General features: G+C 39.4%; 1 protein-coding gene across 4 annotated transcripts in view; it reads right to left on the minus strand.

The window, feature by feature from the left end:
- Window positions 1-18,346, minus strand: part of LOC149081157 (solute carrier organic anion transporter family member 4A1-like) — a 357,667-nt gene extending 339,321 nt beyond the window's left edge. For all 4 annotated transcript variants that reach the window (XM_089237938.1, XM_089237940.1, XM_089237937.1 and 1 more), the window contains exon 1: window positions 18,241-18,346. The gene's annotated coding sequence lies outside the window, so the exon portion shown is untranslated. The remainder of the gene's footprint in view (window positions 1-18,240) is intronic.
- Window positions 18,347-27,517: the final 9,171 nt, after the last annotated feature.

Consider the following 27,517-nt stretch of genomic DNA (forward strand, 5'->3'; position numbering starts at 1 on the left):
CTAAAAAAAAGGGACGATATAGACACACGAATGGGCAGCCAGATGTATTGGAAATGTTTCCCTGAGGAGGCGGGAGAACTTACTTGAAATTTTCATAGATACCGCCATCCAAGGATATAGCGATAGAGTGGGCGGATAAGTCCTCCGAAATGGGAGAAAATGTCTGAAAAAAGGGGAAAAGATGGCCAAATCTATTGTTCTACCACTTTGGTGCCCCCCCCCCCGAAATGCAAGTGGTCCCCCCTCCAAACAAAATTTCTGGCTACGGGCCTGTGGCCATTTATGCCAAAGGCCGATAGTTTTATCCTTACCCATCCTTCATCAAGGCTCAACTTCTAGGAGATCATCAGTATTTCTTGGTGAATACTACTAGCTCATTAACAGTTTCTCTAATTTTTTAGGGCATTTCGCAAGTACATCAAAGGTTTATACAGATATTCTTGAGGCCAAAGCTTTTACGACAAACATTGTTTTTGGAACAAGAATTGCTATCGAAATCCAAAGTACAGTAGGACCTCGATTATCCGAGGGTGGATTATCCGGAGTTCACAAATTACAAAACTACGGAAGGTGTGAAAGAGAGCCGAGCATGCAATTATTGCTCAGACAACTCAAAGAGTTGGGGTAATATTATTAGGTGATTAGAAGAATGGGGCAGAGTATTATTATTGAAGTTGTTATTATGAATATATTATTATGATCACACAGAGATTAGTGTTTCCCAAAGTGGCCAATATCGCCCGTTGGGAGGGAAGGGGGGCGATGAGAGAAGAATATTTCAGGAGGGGGGAATGGAAAAAAAAATTTTGGAAACTGGAGTGTTATATACCCACCTCCTTCTCACATTGAAAGGCACACTGCAGTGAAATAGGAAATTATTTTTGTGATCCTGTGATTTTTTAAATTTAGCAATCACATGCAGGGAATGTTTGGTGTCAATACCGATTTTCTAGTCGCCACGATGGTCAAGCTCTGGCATATAGGGACAGTGTTCGTGTCCTCTTTGAAAATCCTTGGAAAAAGGTCCTTAAAAAATCGTTGCAGTCGTTGAAAAACATTATAATCATTTTCAAGTGCTTCTAAGTGATTGAATTTCTTCCACCAATTTTTGTCTTACCCCCCCCCCCCCATCTAAACTACGTTCTGCTGAGATGAAAACGAGTGGAACAACAATTATGAGTAACGGCAGTGTTTCTCAAAGTTTGCGTTATGGCTCATAGGGGCGTAGGCTATTTCGATAGGGGCAAGGCCGTAACTAGGATTTTTGCCGTCCCCACCATTTTAAAATTCGTTAATTTTATAATGGTGTCCTTTGTTTCTACCTGAAATTTACCGCCCCTTAAATTTTGCCACCCAGGGCAGTTGCCCCTCTGGCACCCTCTAGTTCCAGCCCTGGTCAAAGGCGTCGCGATGAGCCAGAGATATTGATTTGTATGCTTATTTACTCTTTGAAGTGGTTCTTTTATAAGTAAAAATATCTACCAAACTATTCTGGGGAGCGACAAATGAACCATGAATTGGGAAAGACTGGGCCGCTAGTAACAAAATTCTGAAAACCAAAGATTTTACTGCGAAATTATTTCAAACTCTTAAATTTATTTATGAATGACAGTTACATACAAGACCGCAACTAGATGCTTGATCGTCCAGGGCAAGCAGGCATTTTGATACCCCTTTGTAATGTTGAAGGAGAGGTTAAAGGGTGAAATTGGTGCAGCCTCTAGTCCAGCGTCAGCGGCACCAGATTCCACTACTCCCCACTAGTTGCGGCCCTGCTATAATTTTCTAATTTTTTCTAGATTGTTCTACAGTAGAACTAACTGTTCTGCGCGTACGTCGCAGATTTCGGCATATTCTGCTTTGGGGATTGTAAGAAACATTAGAATTAAGTTTCATTGTAAATAATCATCGACGTGTTTCGGAACTGTATAAAGTTCCTTCTTCAATAGCAAAGAAAAATTAAAAGATAAATATTTAGGATAAACATCATTTCGACTCAGTCTTAAACAGCGAGTAATTCCCACTATAAGGAGTTTTTATCTTTTAATTTTTCTTTGCTACTAAAGAAGGAACTTCATTCAGTTCCGAAACGCGTGTAGCTGTTGTTCGCTTCTCATTTTGGGTATAGTTACGCGTTGTTTCCCCTCTAGCACGCAAAAGGTGTTTCATTTCTATTTACTGTAGTATTTCGAAAGAATTCACAGTTATTGTAAGTAACATTCCAACATCAGAATTCAGCATCATCTATATACAGGGCGTGCTAATACGGCCTTTATCCAGTGGCGGATTAACGGCGGAGCCCTTTAGAAGTCGGGGTCCCGGGCGCGCGCCCGGTGCACTCGCCGTTAAATCAGTTTTTATCTCATCAACCGTCCGTCGTAGAGGAACGATTCCAATTCGAAAAATGCTCGAAATGTGTTCAAAAATTACCCTGTACCAGTTTCGAGAGTTAAAATATAGTGTCTCACATAATAAAAAATTTAAATTTTTATACGGTCTCCTGTCCTCTAACTTCCAATTAGAAAGTTGTTGCCCTGTCTCTCCTGATGCCAAAAAAAATTCCATGTTTTCTAAGCGCAATATTCACAGAGATATTCGAATTCGAAAAACGGAGGAAATTTTGGAAAGAACAGCGTTAAATGCGGAATAACCATTTACCCGCATTTAACGTTGATCTTTCTGAAAAAAAACGGATTTTTACCAAAAGAGCTGAGCTCAATGCTTTATTGACTTTTTGCTTGGATATAGAAACCGAACAACAAAACACACCATTTTTTTTGTTTAAGATTTTAAATAAAACAATTTTTTTATTTTAAATCAAAAACTTTTTTCTTGATTTCAATTTTATGAAATATGATTTTAAATTACAATAATTTTTGATTTCCCTAAAGAAATTTTTACGGAAGAGGAGATAAGGGGGGGGGTGCCATTTTCAATTAAGTTTCAGTTAAACGATTTTGCATTTATACGACGTATATCAGCACGTATCATATCATATCATACACACGTATTTATGCATTTATCTCACTTATAATTAGTTATAATTGGCAAAACTTACCTAAGCTGTGAAGTTTTGTTGAAAAACATTTGAAAATAAGCAGTGGTGAGTCGTATTGTTTAATTACTTGTAAATTATTTTCATTAAAAAAACAAAAATTAATTTTTTTCCGCTTTACTGCTTTTTACTTACTCGTGTATCAACATTTTTACGTAATTTTTTTTAATAATGGATACGATTTTTTCTTTGGAGGGAGAGAACCAACATTTTACCCTTTACGCTCGGTTGACCAAAAATTTGTGGTGCTCACAAGGCCCCGCGATTATTTTTACATCGGACCCCACATCTGGTAACGGCCGCCCTAAACGCGAGGTCCCGGGTTCGAACCCCACCAGCACCACATTGGCGGTCGGCTGAAGTTGGCTTTCTGTGGTTCCCCACTTCGAGGCGCGAATGCGAGCCGATCTCCCCGTTAAAAAGTCTCGCTACAGAGAGCAACAGACCTACAAACAGTACAAATATTCAATCATTACCCTTCACTTCTGACATATAGATGACAGCACTGAAAAAACCAGACAACTCTAAGTACGCACTCAGAGTGTTAGGTATACACACTTACACTTCCGGCGCAACACACAAGGTGGTAAATTGCCCACGGCGATAGACCTGAGTTGTGCTCGGTTTGAAATAAAGTAAAAAAATAAATAAAATGCGGGAAAATATGTGTGTGCTGCGTATCAATGTACCACGGACCAATATTTATTTTATCAATAGCATGTTTTTAAATTAATCGGCATAATCTAGTAATTAATTGGCAGTATTTTTTAGATCTACGACGATTATATATCATCAAATAAAACACCACCCTGAATCTATTTTTTTTAACGTTCGACTAATCCTCAACTGACTGATCAATGATTTTTGTCATGCAACGAAAAGTTTGGCGAAGGGTGGAACAGACATGTGGTCAATTTTACATGACACACCGAAATTTCCATTCAGTATCAAATTATAGAAAGGCCTGAAGTGTTTTTCGGACACTTTCGTATGTTTTTCTGTTTGCCTCCTTAAATGTCCTTGGCTATCATTTGACGTTGTGTCGTAGCCTACTACCCGAACGAAATTCGATTTTTGTTCTTCTTTTCCTGCCAAAAGTGACTTCATTTTCCAAGAGTAACGCCCAAATGATTCCATTATTTGTATGGCGAGGTTCAATATATTGGTTGCTTAACACTTTTTCTTTAGGCTATCGATATTATTGCAGTGTTTTGCGAATATTAAATGCACAGTGAAGGCATTTTTGGACTGGCGTCCAAGTGTTTCCTAATCGATATAGTAAAACAAAACATTTTGTACTCTTACAAGTAAGATTTTTTTTGGCGGCCACCGGAGGGGATAAAAGCATTCTGCCGCAGAAGAGGGCTAACCGTAAAAAAAAGGGGGGGAGGGGATGGGACTCTTTAAAATTCCATTCGAAGCCATTTTAAAATGAACCCAATTTCAACAACGAAAGTTAGAAATTGTGCGTGAAACAATTATTGTGCATACTTTAGTACAAATAAGCAATTTAATTTACAATGGAACATAAAAAATAATAATAATTTCTCGTAAATAAGCTGTACCCAGAAAAATGACCCGACAGGGGAAAAAAATTCTGTAAAGTGATGCGAGACGCTTCGTACGTATGAGAAAATTGTACAAATTTGGTAAATTCCATGCAGGAAAAAGAATTTAGCAAGTGTAGCCATTCTGTTCAATTTTTAGGTTGTATAACGTCTAGAGCAGCCGTTTTCTTCGTTATCAGGTGGTGCTGACTACGTGTGTGGTGCTCAAGTCACTGTTGAGTGAAGATAAACGTTTTTCTTCCATTTTCCTTGCTCAAATTAAGATGTGATCACAATATTTTAAAAACAAGGAATTGCTTGATTTCTGGGGAGTGAGAGTATTTTGTCACAGGAGCTTCTGTCCCGGAAAAACACCACCACCGGCCTACTGCGCCAGGAACTTTAGTACGCGATAGGAAGTCGCTGCTAGCACAGTCGCACGGGGCTGGCAAGCTTGTTTATCTGTCACCACCACCCCCCCCCCCCGCAGCAAACGTATGACCATGCACCCCTCCGGAGATGTCGAGGCGCTTAATATCAACTTCCAGCACAAGTAAACGCTAATTTGGTTACGTGCCAGCATTTAACTTGTGAAACGGATTGACACACAATAACAGTGAAGGAAAATGAATCAAAGACCGTCAAAAAACGAAGGACATGGGTAAAGTAAAAAAAATTGGACGTCTCGAGCGGGATTCGAACCAACGATCTTTGGCAACCCAACGCTCTATCAACTATCGCAACAGAGGATACCAGTTCCACTTGAAATTAAATATATATGAAGGGTGGGCAACTTCTCTTTGTTTGAGGGCCAACATTGTAGTCAGACGCACCAGGGACAGAACTCCAGCATATAAACCGCACCCAGTATGATTGCGCACCGCGGGAAACAAATGCTAATTATAAATAATTATTACTGAATTATTAACTGAACTTTTCATTTTTTTTTTTTTTTAAATAGTACTCATGTTACGATGCTCGAAACAAGGTATGTGTTGTGGCTGCAATTTTCCCCAACTATGTAGTTACCCGGTTCTACCACATAGCACCAGAGTGAAACACTGAAGCAATCAACGACAACTCAAATTAAAATACATGAATATTTATTCATGAGTCAGCTGCGCTTAATAGACAAGGCGATAACACTGATTGAGCGATATTAGAAGTTTACGACAACATTACAAAATTAAAAGTTATGATTCATCATTCTCAAATTAAGCATGAGAACTAAAGAGAGTACGGATGCTCCAGACTTACCACGTCCTCGATCTTTTGGTTTCGGTCCATTTCCTTGGTCCGGCTAATCACTGTGTTCCTATCACTCCGTCATGAGAACACAAATTCCACTTCGAATCGCCCCCAAATCAACTTAGAAGATAGAAAAGTTCGAACTCAGCAGTTTCAACATTTTTTGACTCGCGGAGCCCTTTCTGGTATATAATTTCTACGGCGGAAAAATGTAGGCCTATTTTTTATTTATCCATCAAAATTACTGATTTATTTTTATTATTCAAAAATATTTATAATTATTTTTTTTCAAATTTACTGGGGGGTTTTTTTCGGGCTCCGCAGAGCACCGGTTGAGAACCGCTGTTCTAACTTAATATCTCTCTTCCTGAAAAATTAACCCCGTCTTTCATTGGTTCATTTCATTCCTTTTCACCTACAGCTATCCAATTCTCATTCAGTCAAGTAAGTCATTCAGTCAATTTCAGTTTTGAGTAAAATTCAACTCAAAAACCTGAGCCGTTCAAACGAGGTGCCGTTCCTGTCTAACTGAACTGAACCCAACATGGCGAGGTCGAAGAAAGCTCCCTCCAAGGGGCCACGGACCCTGACGAAGCAACCTTCCAAAGAGGGCCACGGCTTTCTGCATCACCATTCCTTGGTCAACAACGCATTTGACTGCGACCTGTTAACAGCGAACACTGAGGCCTTGAACCCGAATGTCCAAGCGAACGTCATCTCGCACGAGGAAGCCATCTGTCAAACTCTGAAGACAACTAGTGCTCTCCTGGACACCATCAAGACTGACCCCCTATTTCAGGACCTCACATCGTGTGCCTGCCCGCATGGTCAAGCCTTTACACCAATCCAATGTCCGTACATTTGATGCACCCGTACTCATTGACTAAGGATTTGGCAAAGTGCGAAAAAAGGAGACAGCGACGGCACTGGAATGCGTGAAAATTTCTGATGAATTTCTCCACCGAAATTTCAAGATGGTGAAGGCGTTCCAGCTTAAGAATTCTGAAGTTGTCATGTTTTGGGAAGAGTAATTCTCCAAGATTTTTATTTGGTCTTTCTGAAAACCTCGACTTTTTTGATGTTATGGCCCAGATTTTCAATATGGCAAGTTGAATGTCCGCGATCGAAGTGCCGCTCTCTAGACCTCTCAGGAGCACTGCAAAGTAGTCAGACCTCTTTTCTTTCTGGCTCGATGAGTAGCTGTTTGCTGTAAAGTGCCATGATAAAGCGTGGACCAAAGCTGTATAAATCTCGAGCCGCTTTGGCGTGGGCTCTCCTTAGGCCAGGATGGCACATTTTGTCCTCTCATCCCGGAGAAAGACTCCTCAGATGCAGGAGGAAAATTCTCTCTTCTCTTTCTAGGTCAAAGACTCAGGAAAAATCCTTTTCCGAGGAAATCACAGTAACAGACTCAATCCCGCCTGTCTTGGAGACAAAGGTAATCCCAGCCAATGGAAATCACCGATATCATAGCCGTGGATTCAAATCTGCGAGTTGAGGAGCAAAATTCACCACTAAATCCAGACTTAATTCCAACAACTTCGAGAAATGAGATCCCTACTGCCATTGGTCAAGAGCCGCTCCCTGACGAATCAGAGGCCTCAATGGAGGATAGGACTCTTTTCATTTCCAGCTACGGAAAATGGTTTCAAAGGGATAATCAGCTCTCCCGTCTCTGCCTCAGTCCGTACACTTCAAAGCTCAGCGACAGGCAGAATGATTTCAAACAGCGAAAAAAGGGCTTTACAACAAACAGCTGCTCATCGAGCCGAAAGAAAAGAGGTCTGACTACTTAGCAGTGCTCCTGAGAGGTCTAGAGAGCGGCACTTCGATCGCGGACATTCAACTTGCCATATTGAAAATCTGGGCCATAACATCAAAAAAGTCGAGGTTTTCAGAAAGACCAAATAAAAATCTTGGAGAATTACTCTTCCCAAAACATGACAACTTCAGAATTCTTAAGCTGGAACGCCTTCACCATCTTGAAATTTCGGTGGAGAAATTCATCAGAAATTTTCACGCATTCCAGTGCCGTCGCTGTCTCCTTTTTTCGCACTTTGCCAAATCCTGAGTCAACGAGTATAGGTGCATTAAATGAACGGACATTCGCGATCCCGGAAAGTGCAACAAAGTGCGGAAAAGGATACATTTTTTTTATTACTTTTATTACCAGACGCGCCCCGCTCCCCATCGATACAGACATCAAAGCGTTCCCGAAGGTCGGGCACGCCTGGAAAATCCAGGCAATTTTTTTTTTTGTCTCGTCAACGGACGAATAATAAATCGTAATCACCGTCCGCGGACAGATGTATATAAAATCTGAATCGTCAACACAAATCGAAGAATAGATGACGATAATCTTCGTCATAAGCGTCCTGTGCGCGCCCGTCGCCACGTCGGGAAAAAGATACTACGAAATACGATGCGTTCTGTGCCTGGGTCCCCACCCAGATAGCTTCAAAAAGTGCCCGGAATACCTAAGGCCTCTTTCACACGGATGCGGACGCGGGTCCGGAAGAAGTTTTAACAATTGGAATATACTGAGCCGAAATTTCCCCGCTACTACAAAATGTTCATGAGGGTCCGGACGTCGTCCACATGTGTCAAAACCTAAGTGCGGGCTCCGCATCCGCACATAGAAGTTTTGACAACTGGGTTATTCGGAGCTATGCACACGATGCGGATGCGAAGCGAATTCGTTCGCATCTTTGGCTACTTTTTAAAGATGATTTTGCACTGAATTTTTTTAATTATTTGCCATAAATACCCTTAAAAACACCATATGAAGGTCCCTGCAAGCCTTTTTTTAACATGTTAACTGGTGGGGATTATTATATTATCCCACCAGTGGTCATTTTTCCAGTGAAATGACCACTGGTGGGACAAAGTCCTTTTCTTGTTTTCTTGAAGCAGCTTCAACTTCAAACCCTACCAATATGAAAGGAGTCAAAGAAAAAAACTCACACAAAAGATTTCACCATTTGCGAGGCCCATTTTTTATGACTGATCTTTTTTTTTCAAGGAGAAAGAGAGTTCAACTGAAAAGATTAAGTTTTCCAGGGACGGACTTCTCTGGAATAAGTCTTTTGCTCTCATAAAAAGACAAAGAACAGATGGGGGGATGGCCGAGGCAAAGGATATGACCATTGATTGATTTTATTCTTTTTTTTTTTTTTTTTTGATGCTCATTAAAGTGAAAACTATTTAGTTATATAACCCTGGGAGTAGGAAGGATCTAAAGTTAAGGAGTTGTTATCATCGGATGCCGGGGTTAAAACATCAGAACAATATATCAAATTCTTTGATATCTCCTGATTTTTTTATTTTTTTTTGGAACATCATTGAATGTTTTTGAAATTTTTCTTTGATATTTTTCCGAAAAGACAGATTTTTTTTTTCAAAATATTTTGAAAATATTTTAAGATATTTTCCCCCATCGACTACTTGTGAGGATCAGAATGAAGGCATCTTTATACAGATATTCTATGGGGCTCTAGATTAAACCACCGAAGAATGGCTCTGGGCTGCCTATGGGCACTGAATTAGGGATGAAGGAAAAAAATAATTATAAAAATTACGAATAGTTTTTATTCACGAATTTCATTTTAGTACTCGTGTGAAAGGGTATGCGGACCCGCATCCGCAATACGTGTGAAAGGGGCCTAGAAGCAAAATACCACGGCAAAAAATTCAATTCAGATCGACCCAAGGTCCAGACTATCACCATCTCGTCTCAGGCTTTGAGCCGAAAAAGACAAGTTCAGTGACTTCTTTTCTACCGAAACCAGTACTCCTGAAATTTAAAAAATTCTTGGAGGAGAAAAGTTCCCATGCGGCAAGACCTAGTCCCCGCCCCCCTCAATGTCTGCGGGACATCCTCAGGTCCAAGCTCCGACACCGGCCGAGACAAACTTCGACCCTCCCTCGAGGACGCCCATCCGACCGAGGAACTTTAGCCAACTAGCGAAAAAAACAAGTGAAGATCTCCGTACCATTGTCTCTCTCATGGCTGAAGACAACATGATGGACGGTATCCCACTGAAACTTTTCTATGACTTTACCATCAGTGCCGCCTATGTAGAAAGTGGTCTCAAGCTGAACTTTAGGCCTCGGCCTTTACTGATCAATTTTTATTCCAGAATTTTTTCTATCTCCCTTCATTCTTTATTTTCTACTATCCCCTTTCAAAAAGTTCAAAAAATCTCTTCAGAAAAATTTTATAACTTCAAAAAAAAATATTTTTTTATTTTTAACTAACACTTTAATTTATTTTCTAACATTACTTCTCAACCATCTAGGATCTCTTTTTCAAAGTTTATTTTCAGATAATCTTACGCTGTAGAGAAGGAACCAGCCAATATCAGGGTTTCACTGAGATAGACCAATAGCCGGTTTAAGGAAAATTCACCGCCATGCAATTCACCGCCGGAAAATTCACCGCTAGAAAAATTCAGCGCGAGGAAAATTCATCGCCGGAAAATTCACCGCTAGGAAAATTCACCGACAACAGTTCGATGAGAGTCAGAAAGCGAGGGAGTGAGCGATTGAATTACTGAGTCAGTGAGCGAGTGATTGAGTGAGTGAATGATTGAGTGAGCGAGCGAGCTACTGAGTGAGTGGCCGAGCTACTGAATCCGTGAGTGAGTGAGTTACTGAGTGGATGAGTTATCTAGTGAGTGAGTGAGTGAGTGAGCTACTGAGTGGATGAGTGACCCAGTGAGTAAGTGAGTGAGTGAGCTACTGAGTGGATGAGTGACCCAATGAGTAAGTGAGTGAGTGACCCAGTGAGTAAGTGAGTGAGTGACCCAGTGAATAAGTGAGTGAGTGACCTAGTCAGTGATCCTAAAGATATGGCGGAAAGTTTTAATAATGACTTTATTAGAAGAAATTGAGATGATACGGAAGAAATTACAAATTGCTGTTGCACAAGAGAATATATTCAATAATTCCATTAACTCTATATTTTACTCAGAATCTTCTAACGAAACGTTAAAAGGAATATAATAACAGAGAATTGAATATAATATAACTAATATAAAATAAGTGGATACGCGATGGTTAACTTCCTAAAATGCTTAAAATCATCTCCTGTTATCACTTTGATATAATAAAAAACATTGTTGATCATCAGTAAGCAATGGATTATTTTTCATGATGAACTAGCTGTTACCAGCCACTTCATTGGTGTGGATTCTGCAATCTCAGATTTACTCAGCAATGTCAGATTTACTCAGCAATGATTCCCCCTATACCACTTCAACACCTCGTGATCCCCATGGGTGATGAACTTTCAGAAATCCCGTGTCTTTGTGCGTATCTACATCTATATACTGTATATAAAATAACATGTGTCCTGACTGATTCATCATCGCCGAGTCAAAACCGCTGAAGCTATAAATATCAAATTTTGCGAATAGTTTTGCTTCACGACGTGAACCGACTAAGAAAGGTTTTTCCATATTCGACTCCTAAGGGGGGTTTAATAGTGGAGGGGGTCATATGTTGAAATCACGCCGAGCCGAAACTGCTGAAGCTATAAATATGCCATTGGGTTGATATTGTAATATATACAATATAACATAGAACAATCAGATTTTTTAATCATTTGTGACATTACTAGGTTAAAACTGTAACTAATTCACTCAATCCCTCACTCACTTACTCACTAGGTCACTCGCTCAATCACTTAATCACTCACTTCCTCACTCACTTCCTCACTCACATACTCACTCACTCACTCATTCAATTACTAGGTCACTTACTCACATGCTCAGTAGGTCAGTCACTCACTCCTCTCTTACTGACTCAGTAACTGAATCGCTCACTCCCACGCTAATTGACTCACATCGAATTGTTGTCGGTGAATTGTTAGTCAGTGAATTTTCCTAGCGATGAATTTTCTGGCGATGAATTTTCCGGCGGTGAATTTTCCTAGCGGTGAATTGTTGGTCGGTGAATTTTTTCTCATCTTTGAAAGATGAGGCATTTCTCATCTTTCAACGAAATTAAATTTATTTAATTTCGTAGAAAGATGAGAAATGCCAGAATTAAATAAATTTAATTTCGTGATGACTTCAACTATTCAAAATTTTTCTTAACGTACAAAATTCTACCTGCAAAATTTGCGTTAAAATACTGCGGATTTTCCCAACTTAGACAAGCCTTTGGTAAAAAGTCTATTTTTTCAACAACCAGAAAACTTAGATTTTTTCTCACTTCTTCAGCCTGCCATGCCTTACGCCGTTGAAATAGCCCTGAGGGCAGAGCTCGGCAAAATTTCTCGCATTCCGCACTCGTTCAAATTCTTGTGCCACCTTCGACCCCCACCGAAATTGCCGCTTGTCTAATAAAAGATCAATTGGTGTTTCTTCTTGCTGTAGCAGCAAGTAGCACTTCTCACCCTGACAATAACACGCAATTGCTTTAGCAAACCGTACCCAGTATTACTTGCTACAAAGGAAATTCATGTAACAGAAAACGCAAACGAAGCACCCAAACTAGAACTGGCACCGACACACACCAGCAGGTGGGGAATTAAAAAGACGCAAACAATTCCAATTGCACAAATATGTAATTGCATGAAGGTGCACCCATCAAAGACTCCGCGATTTACGCGGCTACGTTTATTTCCAAAATTAAACTCTACACCCTGAAGACGTGAAACGTCCCGATTTATGGAAAGAATGACAGTTTTCTTCGAAGCCGTATTCCTATGTGTGAGTAGGTAGTTCTTTTTGATTTTCCCTTTAAGACCCGGGAATTTGTGAAAATATGAATGTTAAGTATTTTATCAAAGACGATCGATCGTGCTCGGTCTTAAAGGGTTATTATTATACCCTCCTCATATTTGACTGAAACACCTGGCTTCTTCCTTTTGAACTCCTGACTAAAACCCATAAGAAAATTTCATTATTAATAAATAAACTAATTTGAAACAATTCTGCGCAAGAAAATTAAAATTAAACACTATACAATTAATTTACATAAACCATAAAGCTAAACCCGAATACGTTTACAACTATGTAATTTGAATAAACCAGGAAAAGCTGAACCCGATTACAATAATATGTTCTCTCATAGACAGTGTTCTCAAATCAGCGCAAGAGGAAACTACGTAAATAGTTGCAGCGTGGACTATACATTTTTTACCAGATCAGACTCAAATTTTATCTTTGGTTGCGAAGAAAACTTTTTTCCCGTCTTTCTTTTCTTTCACCAAGTTATGAATGATAATGCTCTAACCAGAGTGTAGAATGATTAGAGTTATCAGAGAGTTACTTCATGAAACGTTTATACTTTACCAAACAAAAAAATATGATATTTTGAAACTTATTTTGAATTTCGGGCAAATTCTTTTTCCCCTGCTAAATACTTGACTGAATATTTTCACCAATAGACGGCAGCACGTTAGTTTGAATTTTTAATAGAAAAACTTTTAACATTTTTAAGGGAAATTTTGCTCGTCGAGATTACTGGTCGTCACTAGCATCCGATGATGATTGAGCAAAAAAATCTGCTGTTACTACTTCCGTAACTTCCACAGTGGGTTTTTGAGATGAATCATGTGACCTGTGTGTATAACGAGCAAGGACGTAGCGAGAATGAGGGACTTATGGGGGAGTCTGCCTCCCCCCCCCGAAATGTGCGAAAATGACTGGAAGGGGAAAAGATGGCTGAATCTATTCTTCCATCACTTTGGCTCTCCCCCCCCCCCCTGAAATGCAAGTGTTCCCCCCGCCGAACGAGATTTCTGGCTACCGGCCTGATAGATTTTGTGTTTGGGAAATTTTGAAAATACAAATTTTTTTTTGTTAAATTAGAATTTTTTGTTTTTTCGCCTTGTCGTGGGCCACAGGAAATCATTTCGCGGGCTACATCAGATGACTCCAAGGGACACATTTAGCCTGCGGGACATGGGTTGAGCATATATACTTTGGAATGAAAATTCTGCCCTCGTTTACACGTGAGGGAATAGTTGGAAGAAAAATGGTATATATTCAGCCGCTAGAATGTTATTTTTGATTTTCCCGGTTGGAAAGTTAGGTCATTTCCATAATTTCAGTCATAATTTAATCACCATTTTCTCCCTTGTGATTGAAACCTGTCATTATCCTCGGATGTCTGTCATTATCGTTCGGCATCACAAAAACGAATGACAGCTAGTGAGAATATCGGCTTATATCCCGAGAGGGACAGAGCCTGGGTCGTGTCTGGTTAGTAGCTAGTGAGAAATAGCGATAAGGGTAGATATGAGTAGTGTTGCCAACGGTACAAAGATTACAAGAATTTTTGAAATTTGCATTAAAAAAAACAACTTGAAATATTATTAAAAAAAAGTTCTTATTACATCAGAACTAAATTGGAAAAAAAGTTAGCAACACTAGATTTGAGAAAAAGTTTTTAAAATCAACACGTTACGTTGCCATTTTATAGAAAATTAATGGTTTAATACAAAACTAAACCGGTTTCTTACATTTCTCCTACACAGGAATTTTTTTTTTTAACTTTCCTCTCTTCTATACAATTTGTAGGAGTTCAAGGCCGCCTTCCTCAAGGAAAAAGAGAAGCAACAAGCATTCTCTACCACAACTCGCACTGATTGGCGAGTCGTTTGGAACATAAATAACATCTACTTCTCTCCCCCCTCCCGGGAAAGATAAGATGGAAGAGAGTGAAACTAACTGGCGACCAACTAAGTACGTAATTGAAAAAAATGCTAGAGGAATTCAATTTTCGGTCAGTTGTTCTGCTGAGGCTCTGAAACGGGCTCGTTTGTACTGCAGAATGAATGCTTTCCCGTTTTCATGGGCTGACACGTAGCTGTTGAATCTCGGTATGCTGAAAATGTTCAGATGGTTTTCCTCTTCTCGGTCTCTACGTTATGACCGATCTTTCTATTTTTACTTCGTAAAATAACGTAACACAATATTCGGTAGAAGTAACCAACTAGAAATGAACTCTCCATTGTATTACAGGTCACGCAACGACTAAGTTCATCCACACCTTCTTACATGTGCCACAACAGGCAAAATGCCCAACGAGGTGGCTGAAAAAAGATGATTATAAAAATATGGATGTCAAATATAACTAAAATAAGGCAACCTAAAGAATATTAATACTCACGAAAAAAGGAGAGTTCATTTCAGATCAAAGATAAATTTCGTACATCAAAATTACACGACACGTCATAAGTTCACTAATTACAATTCACAATATACAGGATGTTTCATTAAGTGCACAGCCTCCGGTCCGGAAAGGTACTCTGGTAAGGAAGAAAAGTACCAATAGCATGATACATGCCATGGATGACAAAGGCGGCTCTTGGGCTGTGTGGATCCTTGGGGCCGCTCTGGTAGGGGAGCCAAATCCGAGTTGAAAGGGCAAAGTACTGGTAATTATATAAACTGACGATATATAAAAGTATGAGTTACTTACCCCGACCCGGCGAGTGTGATTCGCCATACGGATTCCCATGCTATCTTCCCTAAGATTAGCACCACAAGAATTCAAGGAGACTTTTATATAAATCAATTACTCACGCAACAGGGTGCCACAGGAATTGCTCAAGCTAGGTTTCATGGAAAGTCCCCGATGTGCATTTTCTGCAACAAAGATAGTGGCACCACCCAACATCTTATATATCAATGCGAATATTGGGAAAGCCAGAGAAAGAAGATAAACTTCACAAGCGCTAACATTCCAATTACGGCACTGATTAAAAACCAAAAAACAAGGACCCTTCTTTCTGGTATAATGGACTTGGCAGTGCAAAGGTACTTAGGAACAGAGTGAAATGTTCCCGAGAGAAACAAATAGATTGAAAAGTGGTAATCGGGAGCACCAAATTCCTGCTCGCGAGTTGTTAATGGTGTTGCCCGAGTTTTGTAAGGTGAATTGTTAACCTTGGACCAATGGTGCTCCGGTGATATAGAATGTATATATTTTTAACATATAATATTTTTATTTCATTTTTTTATTTATTTATTTTTTTTTTTTTTTTGATTGAGAAAAGATAAATAAAAGTATATTCTATTCATTTCACGCACCTATTCGCAGATGTGAATAAATATAGGAATACTGAATATATGGAATTTTATCGGACGTTCTTTAAGTTATAATAGGGATAAAAAGTGCAAAAAGGAAGAAATGAAAAAGAAAGCAAAGAAATGGGTAATATCTAAGCAATAATGTCTTGATATTAGCATTGAAAATATTAAATCAAAACATTTTATATTACGATTTTTTTATATTTGCTTCCCATGTTTTTATGTTGCAGTTGTATTGGTGATAACAAAGTCAACACCCTAGTTCAAATAGAAACAAAAAGGCAATTAAAAATTATTAAAAAGTTCATAAGTTAATTGAAATTATCTGTCTCGAGTTGGCTTCCAAAATAACACTATAATCTTGACTTGGGGGGAGGGGGGTTAGAACCCCAAACCCCCTGCGTACGCCAATGCATCTTAGTCTAGGGGCTCTGCCAAGACCTCTAAAATTTATGCATGTGTCTTAAGGTTTCACAGAATCCACTCCCCCACGCCAGGAAAATAGCGAAGGGGATCTAGTGCACCGGATGCTGAGGGGGCGCTGAATTCTTCTTTTAAAATTCGAAATTACGCGAGCGAGGCATAAAGCATACTTGTGTCTAATTGCTGCCCTGAGTACACAATCGGTTCTCCAGCCCCGACAGCTTTCCCCTCCCCCCCAACCTATAAGTATCTAGGGAGCACACCTGCAATTTTTTAGCTGAGCAGCGGACACTATCGTCCAAATCTATTGTCGAATGGTTTTTTTTATGGCCATGAATAGTAGTTTGATATTCATTCTAGGGTGACAATGTGAACCTGACGTGCACCAAAGTGTTCATAGACACACGGCGATTGGGAAACCCCGTTCTAGAGGGCCACAAAGCTGTTTTTGCACAAGGCTGCCAAATACTTGGGCCCGTCCCTGAGTACAGTGGTTCTTGAAATATTTTCCTTCCCGCACCCCTAATGCAATGCGACTTACCTTCTCGCACCCCCTTGGAAAATGCATTTTTTATCAACATATTATGTAAACAAACCTCGAAATAGTTCATTTAAATAAAGTAGAACCCCTCTTGACGGTCACCCCTCTTATATGGCCTAATAATAATTTCCCCTCGTAAAAAGTATGAATTTCATACCCCTGATTAACGGGGGCACCCCTCTTTTACGGACGATTTTTTTTGCCAATTATCCGCAAAAGAGAGGTTGTACTAAATTCAAATTTTATTATTTTAAATTTCCTGAATAATCGATATGTAGCAATTTTTTTTCCATCTCGCATGCCAAGTTAACACAATTGGATCTAGGAGGCGAAGTTCCGGAGCCCAGACTTGTTATTCGTGTGATATAAGGGACTTTTTTTTCCCGAACTCTCAACCAGTGATTCCTAAACTACGAGTCGCTGGATGCGCCAGATTGTATTTTTAGATGACACTGCTCCAAAGAAAACTTGAGTAATTTTACGAAAAATTTTAAGGGCTATTTTTGTAAAAGTTATTTATTACCGACAATAAACAAATACCCCCATTTGGAAGAAAAAAAACCCCAAAATTTGAAGGAGTATTTTCACTCCTTAACGAAATTTCAAGGAGCAAAATTGAATTTATCAGATGCGTATTGGCGCGAACGCTGCATTAATTACATTAAATTTTTTTTTTAAGATAAAATCGAACCGAAAATTTTTCACTCACGGTTCCGAACCAATATTAGCAAGTCATCCAAAATGCTTTATTAGCTTCGGCACTTACCCCGCTCCCATATTAAAATGACGAACTAAAAGTTTATAACATACATGCTCAACCTGTGGCCCTCGGAGTCATGTGATGCCGCATGAGACCTGAAACGTTATTTTGTAAAAATGAACTATACAACACGTAACCAGATTCCTCAAGTAACCCGCGGCACATTTGCAAATAAATTAGGTGACCTGAGGCACTGTTCTAGATCACTTTAGTGACTCTCGGCTTTCTTATCTCAACTAAGTGACCCACGGCCCATTCCCAGACCACTTTAGTGAATGGTGAAACATTTATAGATCACTTACGTTGCCCGAGGCAGTTCTCAAAACCAATGAAGTGAATAATGTTTGTTTTTAAGAGTGGCCCGCTCTTTTAAGGTCGGCCCCCTTGGATTATAATATGCGCGATGCTTGTCGCTTCTATGCTCTATAGACATGGCATTAACGAAGACGGAGCACATCTTTTTATTTCGAGTCAGAATATTAAGGCGAAATCGTGAGGGAAAAGAGACTCATAAATAGATTACATAATGTTTATGCACACAACCAATTTCAAGACGGACGCATTTTTATGAAGGTCACACTCATTCGGTTTTGAAAGGATAAGCAAAAAAGCCAACTAACCTCAATTCCACACGAGTCGAAAACAATCGTCATCTGGAAATGGAAAGTTTCTGAACTCTTCACCAGCACCACATACACGTCGTCGCTTTTCGCCGCCGATCGCGTTAATGTTTACGCGGAAATACGGCCAGGAGGGTTGCTAAGGGTGTCGTCTTCGTCGCCAACTTTTTATCAGGTGTGGCCAAGAAACTTCCGCCCAAAAGTAACAAACCAACAAAAAAGACGAATACGTACGTTATAGCACGCAGTGATTTTTTTTCCCGCTCACAGCGCGCTCCTCTCCCTTTCTATTGCTAGGGGGCCGTTCAAGTATTACGTCAGCAAATTTTTAGCCACTTTTGATTCCCCCCTACCCCCGTCAGCAAAATTTCTTCAGCACTGCCCCCTACCTCCTAACGCATATAAGTGGAATCAGAAACGTACGCGGGGGGGGGGGGCCTCGTGCGCCTTCCCCCCCCCCCCGACTAGGAAAAAATATATTTTTTTAATTAAAATTTCAAAAGAAAATACCTTTATATGTTATTGTAATCAATTCCTGTTAATTTCAATGCTATTTGAAGGGTAAGGCCTGAAAATTTCTCTTCAAGAAATTCATTGCGACCCACCCTTTATGCTAAGGGTCTTCAACCGGTGGCCCGCCAAAACATTTCGATCGATTCACACAATATAATGCAAAAATAGGGTGAAACGAAGATTTCGGCAAAAAAAAGTCACCCAGCTTCATATAGACTTATAACAAGGACAGGCTGATCAGTGTACAGTATTTAGCTTCTTAATAAGGCCTTTAACCACAGAGTAATAATACTATAGAGTGCGCGCGAGGGGTTACAATGTGAAGCAAAGATCCGGAGTCACGTGACTCCAGTCGAAAGGCTGGTCAGGGAATCTCGCTGGCAATGCTTTCCTTATGGCTACTCGTATGACGATCTACACGCGCTGTGTTATTTTTGATTAGAATGGCCAACACTTGCGCAGCTTTCGGATGTTCTGAGCGGTTTAGGAAAGGGGGACCAGTATCCTTTCACAAGGGAATACTTTTTTGCTTATTCCCCTTCTTATACATTAAAAATTGGAATATTAAATTGACGATGCAATGGATTTCTGACGTAATCTCAGTTTTTAACGACTCCAGTTTGGATTTAATTCAATTAAAGTTCCAAGTTTTGGTAAAATTCAAATGTCATGAATCATTATTAAATGTTTTAATAGAATTTTTGGCAATAAATGATTGAAATTGTGAGTTTTATGAAGTTTTAACTGAAATATACGTCTCCGCAAGATTTGGCGAGATTTGGCGAGCTAGTGAGTTCATTCGACTTTTGCTCAACTTGGAAGAAAATATGCTTTTCAGGAGGAGAAATTTATGAAAAATATTCTATTTAAATAGAATGTGAGGAAACCCCCCCCCCCCCACTCTAGACAATTGCAGTTTTGCATAAAAATGCATAACAACCTCTAAAAATATTAGTATTTTTACCCCTCTTCACACCTGAGATAAAACTATTACAGAAAAGAAATTTTTTTATTCATTAATTTATGTTTGTTGTTTGTGAAATTGCCGCTTCAAACAAGAAAGTTAATTATTCAATTGATTTTTTGAGTCAATATCTGTACTAAGACCTGAAGTCATATATTGTGTACCTCAGATGTTATCTTGAAAAAGAATCATTCTAAAAACGATTTAATACCTTAAATTAAGATTAACATATGCATACTTTTGGAGCGAAGAGATTACATATGTCATATATATATATGACGTATATATATGTCATATATATATATATATGTGACGTGTGTAAATATTATATATATATATATATATATATATATATATACACACTTTAAATTATTACATATATACTCTACATGGAATTTTAATTCTTATAATTTAGAGAAATTGATGATGAGATTCTGTAATTTTTTTGAGTAAAATCTATTTTAATCCTGAAATTTTATGTAAGTGTTTACAGTTTTGTGTGATGAGGTTATAAAAGGTTTTTCAGGAATGTTAGAAATGAAACTTTTTCTTATTGTTTGAATATTATTTCATGACTGAATATGGTATGAGTGCGAATGTGTTACATTACATAACATAATATGATGCATTATAATTAATTATACATTAATTATGAGTATATAGAGTAATTGTAATGTTCTGGAAAGATATATTTTCGTTTTAATAACCCCTCGTATAAATAAATTTTCGAAATTAAAAGCGACAAAGTGAATGAAGAGAATATTTAAAAATATAAATGAATTAGGCTTTACAACATATACGTTGTTCCGTTTACCAATATTTGTTTATTTTATAGAATTTATTTTTTCAAATCTGATACTCCCTAAATATTTCACATAAAAATGAGTGAAATTCATTGAAAAAATGAAGGAAAGTTTTCATCAACTTGATCGAATTGAGTCAAATTTCGTTACAGCAACATCCTAGCTTCTGCGAAAACGCGCCAAATGTAATAGCGCAGAACCTGTTCTTTCCCCGACAATACTGCTCATCTTTTCTTCACGTTCGACAAGTTTTATGAATAGCGTGCGCGGTCTATTTATATCTTAAGTCTATGCCTTTAACGCAAAAGAAACCACACCATAAATAATTTCCGTCCTCCCGTACTCCTTGAGTGGGAGAAAGCAGAAATGAACGGAATTTCCATGGTATGAGGGGTGCCTGGTTGGGAAAGGAGTAGGTGCATCTTGATTGATTGTAAGAAAGATTTGTGCATATTGGTACAGTTAGTTTACTTGTGTTTTTGGTCCTTGAAGCCTTTGATCAGAAGCCTTTTAGTTTTTAAATAAGTGCATGATGGCGAACTGTGATAGCAAGAAAAAAAAGTTCAAGAAAAAGTGAGATTTTTTCAAGAAAAGTGGTCATTCCCTTATTTTTTCGTGGAACACAAGGCTAAAGCAGTTTGTCTCATTTGCAATGAGAACGTGGCCATGATGAAAGAATACAATATTAAGAGACATACCAGCCATAGATATTTCCTTTATTTAAAATTTTTTAACGCAGTTACAAAACATTTAGGGGCTAAAGCAAGCTTGTGAGAATAGTATGAAGTGTTCTGGATTGGAGGGACATTTTCGAAAGGAAAAAGTCAATGAACTGAAATCGAAGCTGAACTGTCAACAGTCATTATTCTTCGGAAGAAATGAAGTCTGAAAATTGTGTTCGTGTTAGTTATATAATAGCAGAGAAAATTGCTGAACGTAGGGAGCCCTTCGTTGATGGAGAATTCGTTAAGGAAATGTCTTCAGTCTGCAGTTGATGTGCTTTGCCGCTGTGGTGGTCGAGTGGTCATAATGACGGACTCGCATCGCGGGGATCCGGGTTCGAACCCCACCGTCACCGCAGGGGTGGTCGGCTGAAGTTGGTTCCCTGTGGTTCCCAACTTCGAGGCGCAAATACGAGCCATTAAAAAGTCTCGCCACAGGGAGCAACACGCCTACAACGATAAATTATTCAATCATTACACTTCACTCACAGTTAGAAAAACTGGTAGCAGATGGAAGCACGACATAACAAGCATTACACAGAAACAAACTTCATGTTAGGTTTCACTACACGTACACTCACATTCCCGCATGTACCAATTCGTTAGAGGTTCCGCAGAGAAATATGGATGAGGTGCATGTGTGGTTTAGTAGTAGTTGTAGTTTATGTGCTTTGCCCATCACAAGCTCGAGCTGTTTCGAACATTAGTTTGTCTGGTGTGACAGTAGCAAGACGCGTAATTATATTCAAGACCTTCAAATTCAAATGTGAGGAATTTTTGTTTTACTCAGTAGCTAGGGATGAATCGACGGATTTAACATATACTGCACAAGCAGCCATTTTCATTCGTGGTATTGACAGAAACTTCAAAATTGTTGAGGAGTTAGCTAGTGTCATTGCACTTAAGGATACCACACGAAGTTTCGACTTATATTCAAGTTTAGCAGAAACATTGGCCAAATCTAAATGTGAGTTGGACTTAGGCAACATATCAGCCATAACTACAAATAGTTTTCCCTCTGTGACCGGTCAGAAGACGGGTAATCACATAGACACATTGATAAAGTCAGATGCCGAAAAAATGTGGAAATACGAAGATGATGACTTCCCACTGCATCATACACCAGAAACTTGTGCAAAAAGTTTTCCTCCAACTTTGAGCATGTAATGTAATGTCTGTTGTAGTGAAAGCGGTTAACTTCATTCGATCCAAAGGACTTGAACATAGGCAGTTTCAAAAATTCTTAGAGGATTTTGGAAGCTGAGCATGGCGACGTTATTTATTATACAGAAGTACGCTTGTTGAGCCGGGGAAAGATGCTTCAGCGCCTGTTTTCCTTGAAGGAGGAAGTTGATGAATTCATGAAATCCAAAGGAAAACTTATTGGAGAGTTTCAAGGTCATTCATCGACAAGACTCATTTCTTGTCGAAATCGTTGGTCATCGGAATGATCTTAACTACCGCTTACTGGGAAAAGACCTACTTGTCCATAATCTTTATGACAACGTGGAAGCGTTCGAAACTAAATTAGTCCTTTGGGAACGTCAATTGCAAAACAAAAACTGCATGCATTTTCCTAAATTATTGGAGTTGATAAGTAAAAACCGGACGATTATGCACAATGCATTTCAAATCTGAGAATGGAATGCAGAAGCAGATTTTCCGACATCCGCGAGAAAGAAATTTCTATGAAAATGTTTTCCTCTTCATTCTCGGTCGATATCGAAAGTGTTCCAACAGAGCTACAATTAGAATTTGCAGATTTGCAATGTGCCTCTGCAGTTAAATGCAAGGTTTTTGAAATTCCTTCATTAATTGTTTTTTATTCTAAGTATGTGTCCGAAGAAAAGTATTCAGAAATACGCAAACATGCATTGTTCATGTCTTCTATATTTGGCAGCACTTACATATGTGAACAGTTATTTAGTCGAACGCAGAATACACAATCAAAACCTAGAACACGTCTGACTGATTGGTATTCGAAGGATACTTTACAAATAGCAACAACACAAATTTTACCTAACATTGAAGCTTTAGTCAAGCAAAAACAATGTCAAGTTTTGCATTAATTTAAGAATTGCATCCATTAGCATTCGTAATGTATGTGACCAAAGACTTTTTTTTCATTTGGTACGTAATTAATGCACCATATACATGTATAAACAAAGATCATTCATTTTCATTCTGTTTCATACAATATAAAAAATACCTAAAATAATTGGTCTTACCCCAATTCAGTTTAAAATGAAAATGCTGCATAATGGAACATAAAATATGTAGTACGCGTCGCATTTTAATTTGTCGTATCTGAGCGTACGTAGGATCAATCTTTGGCAGGAGGTGGGACACACAGAGATTGATTGGAGGCACAAGAAATCCCTGAGAAAAATTTAGATTTACCAACTTTCAAAAGCATTTTCAAGCAACAGAAATGTATTAAACGTATTAATATAGCAAAAAAGGCATCTCTTTTGACACTATAATTTGAATTTTTTTTTTAAATCATTCAAAATTAATATTTGTTAAAATTAATTGAATTGAATGTTTACATTTTTTTAAATATTTTGAAATATATTTGGTTTGTGATCGTCTTTGGGGGGCAGCCCCTCCCCCTACGCCGTTAACGAGTGGCCAGAGAAACGCGACAAATTTTTTATGTGGCCCTCGAGCGGGAAACGTTGAAGACCCCTACTTCAAGCCATATATGGTAAACCCTTGACCCGCAGACGAAACGTGGTTCTGAAGGTTATCTGATGTGGCTTGCCCCCTCAAATTTCGTAAAAATTAACTAAGAGTCACATTTACAAATGGCTTAAATGACCCGTGGCACAATTCCAGAGCATGTAAGTGACCCGTAGCACATTTTCAACTCACTGAAGTAGGCCTCAATGATCACTTTCCCATTCAAAGATCACTTAACACAGTTCCAGAACACTTAAATGATCCGTGGCACCCTCGAGTGACCTGTGGCACAATTTTAGAGCACTTAAGGGACTCCCCAGTGCGTTTCTACATCACTCAAGTTACCCGCGGAACATTCCCAAATTACTTAAGTGATCCGTGGCATAGTTACGGATCACTTGAGTGATGCGTGGCACAGTTCCAAAGAACTTAAGCGGCCCGGACACATTTCCAGAGCACTTGAAGGATCAGTGAAACATTTAGAGATCAATAAAGTGGCTCTGTAGGCAACTTATCTATAGGGAAAATGTTTGTTCATGTGCCACAAACTACCGAAAGATTTTTCTCGTTTTTGGCGCGTTGAGTAAGATGTCATTAAGAATATTTCATATTTTCATAAAGGGTGATTGATGACGTAAGCATCATCCAACCCCCCCCCCTCCTTCCTTGTCATCAAAAGTCAACAAATCGGAAACCCCCTTCCCCCCACCCCGATGCTGACGTAATACTTGAATGATACCAAGATATTGGTGGGGAAAAAAGCATATACGTTTGGATTTGCGATCCAACCAGCGTGACGTGGTGCACCAATTTATAGGTGGCAGAGCCGTTACTAAGATTTTTGCCGCCCCCAACTTTGCCGCTGTGGTGGTCGAGTGGTTATAGTGACGAACTCGCGATGCGAGGATCCGGGTTCGAACCCCACAGTGGTGGTCGGCTGAAGTTGGTTTTCTGTGGTTCCCAACTTCAAGACGCAAATGCGAGCCGATCTCCCCGTTAAAAAGTCTCGCCACAGAGAGCAACAGTCCTACAACGATAAATCATTCAATCATAACACTTCACTCATAGTTTGAAAAACTGGTGGCAGATGGCAGCACTACACATAACAAGCATTACAGAGAAACAAAAAACTTCACGTAAGGTTTCACTACACGTGCACGCACATTCCCGCATGTACCGATTCGTTGGGGGTTCCGCGGGGGGGGGGTGCATGTTGGTGTAGCAGCAGTAGGTAGGGCCCCCAAAAAATGGCTCGGGGATCCATGATGTTCTTAAGTCAGCCACCTCGTTGGGCAATTCGCCTGTTGTGGCGTTGTATTTGTATTTGTAAAATTCGGTAATTTTGTAGCGATATTCTTTGCTCCCATCTAATACTGCCTCCCCCTAAATTTTCCCGCCCGGGACAGTTGCACCCCCTAGTTCTTCCCCTGATAGGTGGAAGCACGAAAGGGAGCGATCACTAGGTATCCCCCCCCCCCACCAAACGTTGTAGTAGGCCTACAGTATAGCAAAGTGTTTATCAACCTTTTGTTGTCTCGTGCCACACTCAAATTAAGATGTTTAAAGAGGGAACGATTTAATTATTAACAAATACAAAAATTATTCCTCTCTGTAATAAACATATAATTAAAACTTCTGGAAAAGGAATCGAACTTTTACGCTTTTATAGAATAATTATTTTATTTTTTGCTCGGTCGCGAATTTTTGTTTGTTTTATACTGCTGAGAATATATAGTTTGAAGAATACGACCAGCTCATCACATAAGGGTCTTGAGGTTGAAATACTTATCATGTTTTAGACTTAAACCGGACACAACTTGACGTGGCCGAAATCTGAATGGAACCAGCCACAATCCTATCCTATGCCAAAGCATGACCACGCAATTCAGTATCTTGGACATCACTCATTTATTAACAACCCTATTAGAGAAAAATTCCCTGGGACACCATAACCTTGCATTGTCCCTCACCAATCGATACTGGTGTCCCCTTGTAAAAGCAGTCGATTGGCGGTGTACTAAAAGTTCATGGTCCATCCTATCCATCCCATTGAAAATTTTGAACCCTTCGATCATATCTCCTCGACACCTGCGTTCATCCAATGTAAACATATTCAAAAAATGAAGTCTCTCTTCATAACTCAAGCCCCGTGTGCCAATAAGGGGACACGTAGCTCTTCTCTGCACCCCTTCAACCAAGTCTATGTCCCTCTGTAGGTATGGTCTCCAAAACCTTACAGCATACTCCAGTCCAGGACGAACTAAGCCTCGAAAAAGCGGAAGAATGACTTTAGGAGAACGCGTAGAGACCTTTTTTGAAAATGAGACAAAGCGTTCTATTCGATTTTTTGACAACCGCTGAACAATGTTCAGAAAACTTAAGTCGCTCGTCAATGAGAATTCCCAAGTCGGTGACCCTAGTTGCATCCGGGATAGTGACACCATTCAACTCGTAAGAGAAGCAACCAAAATATTCTTTATGCGCTGCGAATGCCGGCATAATAGTCATTTAATTGCCACTTTTCCACTCTGATTTCTATATCTTCAATGCACCGCCATCATAAATAAAGCACAATACACGATGCACCACAATAACGCGATGCACCGCAATACATACGTGATGCACCGCAATACCTACGTGATGCACCGCAATACCTACGTGATGCACCGCAATACAGCACAATAAGTAATTCACCTCTACATACAGTGCAACACAATAAGCAATACAGCATAATACGCAATGCACCACCATCTGCAACATATCACTGTAAGCAATGCACCACTGTATGCAATGCCCCACCATAAGCAATACAGCAACTGTGCAAAGGCACCATAGGCATACAGCACAATGAGCAATGCACCACTATATATGCAGTGCACCACAATAAGCAATACAGCACAATAAGGAATGCACCACTATATGCTGTACATCACAACACGCAAAGAACCCCCATCGGCAATACAGCACAATAAGTAGTGCACCACAATACGCAATAAAACACATTACGCGATGCATCGCAATATGCAAGATACCATAATATGCAATGCACCAATACACCGTAAGCACTGCATTACAATAAGCATGCGTGACATGTAGCACAGTTTTAGAGCACCGAAGCGGCACCCAGTGTGGTTCTACATCACTCAAGTTACCCGTGGCCCAGTCCCAGATTACTTAAGTGATCCGCGACATAATTACAGATCATTTGAGTGATGCGTGACGCAGTTCCTAGGCAGTAAAGCGGCCCGGATGCATTTCCAGATCACTTGGATCCGCGAAACATTTAGAGATCACTGAAGTGATTCTGTAGGGGACTTATCAATAGGGATAATGTTACTTCATGTGCCCACAAACTATGCAAAGTTTTTCTCGTTTTTGGCGCGTTGAGTAAGATGCCATTAAGAATATTTCATATTTTTATAAAGGGTGGTTGATAAAACCACCACTAAAGATGGAAATGAAGTCATTAGTATTATTGAGGGATTTTATAATACTCTACAAACATGAGGAACAGGATCAAGACAGAGAAAAGGGAGCAGGAAGAAAAGAAAATGGAGCAGAATTTGTGCAAGTAGCATCTGTGCTAAAATAGG

Source organism: Pholcus phalangioides, unplaced genomic scaffold (genome assembly GCF_987345545.1).
Source record: "Pholcus phalangioides strain wild (caught in Gottingen) unplaced genomic scaffold, Ppha-v1.0 ptg000010l_1, whole genome shotgun sequence".
In the NCBI taxonomy this organism is placed as follows: Eukaryota; Metazoa; Arthropoda; class Arachnida; order Araneae; family Pholcidae; genus Pholcus; species Pholcus phalangioides.